Source organism: Triticum dicoccoides, chromosome 2A, assembly GCF_002162155.2.
Source record: "Triticum dicoccoides isolate Atlit2015 ecotype Zavitan chromosome 2A, WEW_v2.0, whole genome shotgun sequence".
In the NCBI taxonomy this organism is placed as follows: Eukaryota; Viridiplantae; Streptophyta; class Magnoliopsida; order Poales; family Poaceae; genus Triticum; species Triticum dicoccoides.
In genome coordinates, this window is record NC_041382.1 from 456,511,217 (window position 1) to 456,520,894 (window position 9,678).

Consider the following 9,678-nt stretch of genomic DNA (forward strand, 5'->3'; position numbering starts at 1 on the left):
AAACAACAATTTGGGCTGGGCCTCCGGTTAATAGGTTAGTCCCAAAAATAATATATAACTGTAAAATAAAGCCCTTTAACATCCAAAATAGATAATATAATAGCATGGAACAATAAAAAATTATAGATACGTTGGAGACGTATCACGCTCTTGCTGGAGGGGGCCACCGAAGTTGCCCTCACGACGTGGGTCCACGTGCCCATCTTTCACCGGCGACAAATGAACAGTGAAATGATATTTGGGGAGTGGGCTAGTGTGCTTGACACACCGCATGTGGACTGTAGCCGACACACCTTCTCGCCTAAGCCATAGGCGTACTATACACCGATGGTGCTCCAAGATATTTTGTGCTGCATCTCACACGGTTGGTGATAATAAACTGTGTGCGATCTACTTGATTTATCATCTTGATTTGAATTACGTAATGGGGTCACAGCTACAAAGGATGGTGTTTGAATTGCTAGAACTTTTATCTGCAGTGAACATGCAACTATAGGTGTGTCATCAAAAAATGGAATTATTCAGGGTTCGTTTGGACGTTTTTATACATTAACTTGGTTTTGTAGGCATTTCAGGTGCATAATTCAAATTTGAACTACATGCACATTCTCCAATGCATATAAACTGGTTAAAAAATCAAAATTTTGTCCTTGGTTGCATGCTTAGGTTCCATGAAAGAAATGGGAATGAATTTCAAACACACTGCCACCGTCACTCGGATGCAAACATTGAGATGCCTGGTTTTTAAATTCTAGTAAATCCGAAACTCATCTGAAATTCATGAAACTTGGCATGCTATCATGGAGCGGCATCAACATGTCGTGGTAAAATTTGTGTCCCATTTGGGGCAGGTTTGGGTATAAGCTTCTCACAAACCTTAGCTTCTCACAACAAGCGTGATGGTTTTGGTAGGGAACGTGCCACCTTTGGGGACGAAACGATATCCATTGCCTCTTATTGCTTTCAAAAAAATTCGAGTGTCAACATGGAACAACAGGAGTGTTGTGTTCAATTTTGGAATTTTTTGGGGTTCGCTTGCACATTTTTATACATTAACTGGGTTTTCCAGGCATTTTAGGTGCATAATTCAAATTTTAACTACATGCACATTCTCCAGAGCCTATAAACTAGTTGAAAAATAAAATGTGTGTCCTTGGTTGCATGCTTAGGTCCCATGCAAGAAATGGGAATGAATTTCAAACACCCTGCCACCGTCACCCGGCCACAAACATTGAGATACCTGGTTTTTAAATTCTAGTAAATCCAAAACTCATCTGAAATTCATGAAACTTGGCATGCTGTCATGGAGCGGAATCAACATGTCATGGTACATTTTTGTCCCATTTGGGGCAGGTTTGGGTATAAGCTTCTCACAAACCTTAGCTTCTCACAACAAGCGTGATGGTTTCGGTAGGGAACGTGTTACCTTTGGGGATGAAACGATACCCGTTGCCTCTTATTGCTTTCAAAAAATTTCTAGTGTCAACATAGAACAACATGAGTGTTGTGTTTAATTTTGGAATTTTTCGGGGTTCGTTTGGACATTTTTATACATTAGCTGGGGTTTCTAGGCATTTCATGTGCATAATTCAAATTTGAACTACATGCACAAGTTCCAGTGCATATAAATTGGTTGAAAAATCAAGTATGTGTCCTTCGGGGCATGCTTAGGTCACATGCAAGAAATGGAAATAAATTTCAAACACCAGGGCACTCTTGATTGCCGGCAAAACATTGAGATACCTGGTTTTTAAATTCTTGTAAATCCAAAACTTGTATGAAATTCATGAAACTTGGCATGCTATCATGGAGCGGCATCAACATGCCATGGTAAAATTTTTGTCCCATTTGGGGCAGGTTTGGGTATAAGTTTCTCACAAACCTTAGCTTCTCACAACAAGCGTGATGGTTTCGGTAGGGAACGTGCCACCTTTGGGGACGAAAAGATATCTGTTGCCTCTTATTGCTTTCAAAATTTTCTAGTGTCAACATAGAACAACGGGAGTGTTGTGTTTACTTTTGGAATTTTTCGGGGTTCATTTGGACATTTTTATACATTAACTGGGTTTTCTAGGCATTTCATGTGCATAATTGAAATTTGAACTACATGCACAAGCTCCAGTGCATATAAATTGGTTGAAAAATCAAATATGTGTCCTTCGGGGCATGCTTAGGTCCCATGCAAGAAATGGGAATGAATTTCAAACACCAGGGCGATGACTCAACCTCGTGTAACAGACTTGCCTCGCTTGGACTTAACTGCTACCTCTTGAGCACTTGCGTTGGTTTTCCCTTGAAGAGGAAAGGGTGATGCAACAAAGTAGCGTAAGTATTTCCCTTAGTTTTTGAGAACCAAGGTATCAATCCAGTAGGAGGCCACGCACGAGCCCCTCGCACCTAGACAAACAAATAAATTCTCGCAACCAACGCGATAAGGGGTTGTCAATCCCTACACGGTCACTTACGAGAGTGAGATCTGATAGATATGATAAGATAATATTTTTGGTATTTTTATGATAAAGAGAAATAAAATATGCAAAATAAAATAAATGGCAAAGGAAATAACTAAGTATTGGAAGATTAATATGATGGAAGATAGACCCGGGGGCCATAGGTTTCAGTAGTGGCTTCTCTCAAGAGCATAAGTATTCACGGCGGGTAAACAAATTACTGTTGAGCAATTGACAGAATTGAGCGCATAGTTATGAGAATATCTAGGTATGATCATGTATATAGGCATCACGTCCGAGACAAGTAGACCGACTCCTGCCTGCATCTACTACTATTACTCCACACATCGACCGCTATCTAGCATGCATCTAGAGTATTAAGTTCATAAGAACAGAGTAACGCTTTAAGCAAGATGACATGATGTAGAGGGATAAACTCATGCAATATGATATAAACCCCATCTTGTTATCCTTGATGGCAACAATACACTACGTGCCTTGATGCCCCTACTGTCACTGGGAAAGGACACCGCAAGATTGAACCCAACGCTAAGCACTTCTCCCATTGCAAGAAAGATCAATCTAGTAGGCCAAACGAAACTGATAATTCGAAGAGACTTGCAAAGATAACCAATCATACATAAACGAATCCAGAGAAGATTCAAATATTGTTCATAGATAAACTTGATCATAAACGCACAATTCATCGGTCTCAACAAACACCCCACAAAAGAAGATTACATCGAATAGATCTCCACAAGAGAGGGGGAGAACATTGTATTGAGATCCAAAAAGAGAGAAGAAGCCATCTAGCTAATAACTATGGACCCGTAGGTCTGAAGTAAACTACTCACACTTCATCGGAGGGGCTATGGTGTTGATGTAGAAGCCCTCCGTGATCGATGCCCCCTCCGGCGGAGCTTCGGAATAGGCCCCAAGATGGGATCTGTGGATACAGAAAGTAACGGCGGTGGAATTAGGGTTTTGTCTCTGTATCTGGTAGTTTGGGGGTACGTAGGTATATATAGGAGGAAGGAGTACGTTGGTGGAGCAACAGGGGGCCCACGAGGGTGGGGCCTCCTAGTGGATGTCTTGATGTAGGGTCCAAGTCCTCTGGATCATGTTCGTTCCGAAAATCACGTTCCCGAAGGTTTCATTCCGTTTGGACTCCGTTTGATATTCTTTTTTTGCGAAACCATAAAATAGGAAAAAAAAACAGCAATTCTGGGTTGGGCCTCCGGTTAATAGGTTAGTCCCAAAAATAATATAAAAGTGTATAATAAAGCCCAATAATGTCCAAAACAGAATATAATATAGCATGGAACAATAAAAATTATAGATACGTTGGAGACGTATCATTAACCTAGCCTCAGAAAGTGGTAACACCTCCGGGTCATTACTCCAACCCTTTGGATAACATGATTGTCGCGGCTTCGCTGCTGGCAGCTCTTCCAGTAGAAGGCGAGTCTCCCGCTGCGGTCGAGGCCCGGAAGGCTGTAGAGCTCCTTCAGACAGTGTTATCTCAATAGGTGGCTTATTCATATAGCCGTGAGAGAATTCATTCAACTCCGTGCCATAGCCGAAGTTATAGCAAGCGCATTGAATCGCCAGCGGTTTCCAGCAGCAAGCGGCACCATAACCCGCCCCATGGGCATGACCCACCGCATGATGATATCAATGTTCAGGCCCTGGTGGATCATGCCAGGGCACATCAAGAGGTGGATGATACGTCCATTTTGCATCATGTTTTCCCACTATTATTTATGATGTTTTTATGCATAATAATGCTTTTTGGAGTAATTCTAATGCCTTTTCTCTCATAATATGCAAGGTACACACAAACAGGGAGAATTCTGGCAGCTGGAAATTTGGACCTGGAAAAGCTATGTGAGGCCACCTATTCTGCACAACTCTAAACAAGCTGAAACTTTACGGAGATTTTTTATGGAATATATGAGGAATATTGGAGCCAATAAGTACCAGAGGGGCCCACCAAGTGGGCACAACCCACCTGGGCAAGCTAGGGAGCCCAGGAGCGCCTTGGTGGGTTGTGCTCATCCAGGCCCACCTCTGGTGCCCATCTTCTGGTATATAAGTCATTTTGACCTAGAAAAAAATAAGGAGAGGACTTTTAGGACGGAGCATTGTCGACTCAAGGCGGAACTTGAGCAGGAGCACTTTTGCCCTTTGGCAGAGCGATTCCGTCGGGGGAACTTCCCTCCCGGAGGGGGAAATCATCGTCATCATCATCACCAACAACTCTCCAATCTTGGGGAGGGCAATCTCCATCAACATCTTCAACAACACCATCTCCTCTCAAACCCTAGTTCATCTCTTGTGTTCAATCTTTGTACCAGAACTATAGATTGGTGCTTGTGGGTGACTAGTAGTGTTGATTACATCTTGTAGTTGATTACTATATGGTTTATTTGGTGAAAGATTATATGTTCAGATCCATTATGCTATTTAATACCCCTCTGATCTTTATCATGTTTATCACTTGTGAGTAGTTACTTTTGCTCTTGAGGTCATGGGAGAAATCATGTTGCAAGTAATCATGTGAACTTGATATGTGTTTGATATTTTGATAGTATGTATGTTGTGATTCCCTTAGTGGCGTCATGTGAACGTCGACTACATGACACTCCATCATATTTGGGCCTAAGGGAATGCATTGTGGAGTAGTTATGAGATGATGGGTTGTGAGAGTGATAGAAGCTTAAACCCTAGTTTATGCGCTATTCCGTAAGGGACCGATTGGATCCAAAAGTTTGATGCTATGGTTAGGATTTATCCTTAATACTTTTCTCGTAGTTGCGGATGGTTGCGAGGGGGTTAATCATAAGTAGGAGATTTGTTCAAGTAAGAACAACACCTAAGCACCGGTCCACACACATAGGAATTTATCAAAGTAGAGAACACAAATTGAATCAACATGATGAAAGTGACTAGATGAAATTCCCGTGTACCCTCAAGAACGCTTTGCTTATTATAAGAGACCATTTTGGTCTGTCCTTTGCCTCAAAAGGATTGGGCTACCTTGCTGCACTTTTGTTACTATTATCATTACTTGCTTGTTACAAAATATCTTGATATCAAACTACTCTGTTACTTACAATTTCACCACTTGCAGACATTACCTTGCTGAAAACCACTTGTCATTTCCTTCTTCTCCTCGTTGGGTTCGAAACTCTTTGTAAGTGCATCTAGTGCCCCTTAGTGATTTTGGTGTATTAAAGACTTATAGGTTAAGGGACTAATGTGTTTGTGAGTGTACACAGGTCTATAAGTCTATAAGGAGTTTGATATTTACAGAGAAAGTCGACCCCTAAAAATGAAGTTCTTTGACTGAAGACTTTGGATTTCTGAAGACTTTCTGAAGACTTTGAAAGTGAAGAAATTGGTGTGACCTTGAAGACTTGGTATTCATTCGAGGAACATGAAGCATGAACACTTTTGTTTTTGTAGTTTCATTTTCTCTTTCTTGAGTCATAGGAAACACCGTACTGTTAAAGGGGGTCGAGCAAATACTAAGGAAAATTTCCATGTGATGCTCAACTCAAAATCCTACACCTACCAATCCCTTCGAGTGAAGCCATTGGAAATCTCATACAGTCCAGTCATATTCTTCAGTGACAGAGACGAAGTTCTTCTGGTCTCTGAGGAATTTGTTCTGACTGAGGAGTCAGGAATTCACCAGTGCAGATTGCCTACACAGTGAGGAACATGATAGCCCTAAGGATTTTGCTACTCAAAATTCCGACCGTTGCTGTGCTATGCGCCAGCTGTCCCAAAATATCTATCCACCTAACGGTCATATCATTGAAGGGCATTTATGTCTTATCATGTCGGGCTGCTCCCTAGGCTATAAATAGCCGCCCCCAACAACCACTAGTTGGTTGGCTGCTCCGAGAGAAACTGACACTTGTCATTTGAGAGCAACCCATCCTTCGAGGACTTTGAGCGAAAATCATCAAGTGAGGAAAAACCCAAAACCCAAACACCTACAAACCCCAAGTGATTGAGCATCACTGAAGAGTTTGATCCTGCGTGGATCCGATGCTTGTTACCTTTGAAGATTGTGCTTCTTCCAGACGGTTAGGCGTCATGGTCTAGAGCATCCAAGAGGAATTGTGGATCATCGAGTGACCAAGTTTGTGAAGGTTTGGAAGTCGCCTGAAGACTTACCACGAGTGATTGGGCGAGGTCTGTGTGACCTTAGTTCAAGGAGAATACGGTGAGGACTGGGTGTCCTGAGCTGCGTGTTCAGGACTGGGTGTCCGGGACTGTGTGTCCGGGACTGTGTATCCTCGAGTTTAAATACTCAGCTGCTCCAACCAGATGTACAACTGAGACAGCAGTTGGAACTGGTCTACCAAATCATTGTCTTCACCAAGCTTACTGGTTCTTCCTCAACTCTTTCATTTCCTCATAATTGACTTGTGTGCTTGTTCATATCTGTGTTTGAAGACTTTGACTGAAGACTATCTCAATTTCCTCAGTTCAATTTCTTCAGTCTGTTTGTCCTCATCCTGTGTTATACTGTGCTTACGCTTCCTGTACTATGTGCCTGTCTTCATTTCATCATGATGACTATGCTTGTATTTTGTTATGTTTACGTTTGAGTACTTATTCTGCTGCTAGTAGTTCTTCACTAAGGAATTTCCTCACCAGCAAATTCCTCAGTGAAGAATTTCATAAAAAATGCCTATTCACCCCCCTCTAGTCGATATAACGCACTTTCAATAGGTATCAGAGCAAGGTACTCCCTTGTTCTGTGTGATTTTGGTTTAACCGCCTGGAGTTTTAGTTATGTCGACCGCAGGTTTGACGAAAGTGACATGCCCCATCTTTGACGGTCACGAGTATCCCAAGTGGAAGGCCATGATGAAGAAACGCCTCATGGCGATGAACAGCGAGCTGTGGACCGTCACTGAGATTGGTCTGACCGATCTGTGCAAGATATCGCAAGTACACTCTTCTCAACCTCACGGCGAAGGATGTCATCTGCTCCAGTCTGTCACAAAATCAGTTCAGGTATATCATGCATCTCGATCATGCAAAGATCATCTGGGACCATCTCTCTGAGGTCTATGAAGGTCATCGAACCTGTCATGATCCTTGGTTTGAGGACTTCAAGGAATCTCTCAAAGCGATGACATTCGAACCAGAATCATCATCTTCTGCATCATGCCTTATGGCAAAAGATGCTAAGGTAACTGAATGCTACCTATCCGAGTCTAGTGATGATGAATCTGGTGATGAATTTGGACCCAGCTATGTCAAACTTGCTTCCCTTGCCACTAAACAACAAAGAGCTTTGGAAAAAGTTCACTATATGCTAAACAAGAGCGATGATATGTTGGGTGAAGAAATGGATCAGTCAAAAGCTTTGGCTGAAAGTCTTCAGAGACTTCATACTAAGTATGACACCCTTCAAGATCAACATAACACTCTCTTATCTGATCATGAGAAGCTTTCTTATGAATTTCTTCAAAGAAAGCAAGACCTTGAGAAGCTAAGAGTGAGTTATGAAGATCTTCAGAAGGAGCGTGATTCATTACTTGCTCAACAAATCAGCGCATCTCAGGAAGAATTTGTTCCTCCATGTTTGAAATGCATTGAACGTGAATCTGCTAATTCTTCACCTGAATGTTCAAATGATGCTAATGTTTCAAATTCTTCGCATGCCTCTGCTATCACTAATTCCTCATCTGAGGACATTGCTAGTATCACTGACAATGCAGGGCTGAAGGAATTGTACATGACAGGCATGTACAAAAGCCTCAAAGGGCATCAGACTCTTTGTGATGTGCTTAACAAGCAGATCCTCAATAGGAACCCTAGGAAAGAGGGTATTGCCTTTGAGAGGAAACTCAACGCTGATGGTACATATTGGAAGCCTGAGCAGTACCCCAAAACTATATGGGTTGCTGCAAAGGGACCTCCAGTTGATCCATCTAACCTATCTGGATATGCATGTGAATCTCCTCATTCTGATGATGAGTCATTTGACTCCAACTACAAACTGTTCAAAAATCAGAATGGTGAAGTATTTGCTAGATATGTTGGCACTAATTGCAGGAACGGTCCCCCTATGAAGAAAATCTGGGTTCCCAAAAGATGCCTTGAAAATCTTCAGGTGAATGTCATCATGATGCCACCTGTGAAGAATAGGAACCCCAGATCAAATTCTTCATATGGACCAAATTCTTCATATGGATCCAAGTCCTCATACGGACCAAACTCCTCACATGGATCAAATTCCTCAAAAGGATCAAAGTCCTCAAATGAACATCATCGTGCTAACCTGTCTGTTTCGCAGGGAAGATCTAAGGATTATGGATATGTGCATTATTCTTCAAATTGTTATGTCCATAAGTCCTCGAAGAATTTCTCTGCTTACTCTTATGCTTATTCTAACCCCTCTTGTGTGAAACAAAATGGACTGGCTTCTATGCCATCCTAATCATACGAAGCTTGCAGAATGATGAACTCTTTGCCACCCCTTCAGATGTGGGTGGTGAAGAAAAAGAACTAATCTCTTTTGCAGGGTCAGGTCTCCAGACGTACGTAATCGTCTGAAGAATTTGCTGGAGACCTGAGCATGCCTGATAGGATGCAGGCTAATCATGAAGAAATGAACTTTCATTTCTCATGTCCTCATATTGCTTTATCTGTTCTCTTGCTTGATGAAATTGATCTGATGAATTGATGTCATATTCTTCACTGATGAAGTATATGAGTTTGTAAGCTGCACTAATTCATCTGCAGGATGATCAACCCAAAGCCACTGAGTGGGTCCTCGATAGTGGATGTACAAATCACATGACTGGTGACAAGAATCTATTGATGGATGCTCCATTATCTCCGTCGCATCTGAAGCATATCATCTTTGCTGACAAAGTCAAAAGTCAGGTATTGGGTCTAGGTAAGGTTGCGATCACAAAGGATCGACGCATGGACAAAGTCAAGCTTGTTGAGTCCCTAGGATACAACCTTATGTCTGTCTCAATGCTTTGTGATCTCGATATGGTTGTTGTCTTTGGCAAGTACCATTGTGTTGTGGTTATGGAAGCTGACAATTCCAAAGTCTTCGAAGGCTTTAGGAGAGGAGACCTGTATATTGTTGATTTCTCTACATGACCACAACCAGCCGTGTGTCTACTTGCAAAAGCTTCAGAAGGCTGGCTCTGGCATCGACGACTTGGTCATGTAGGCATGAGGA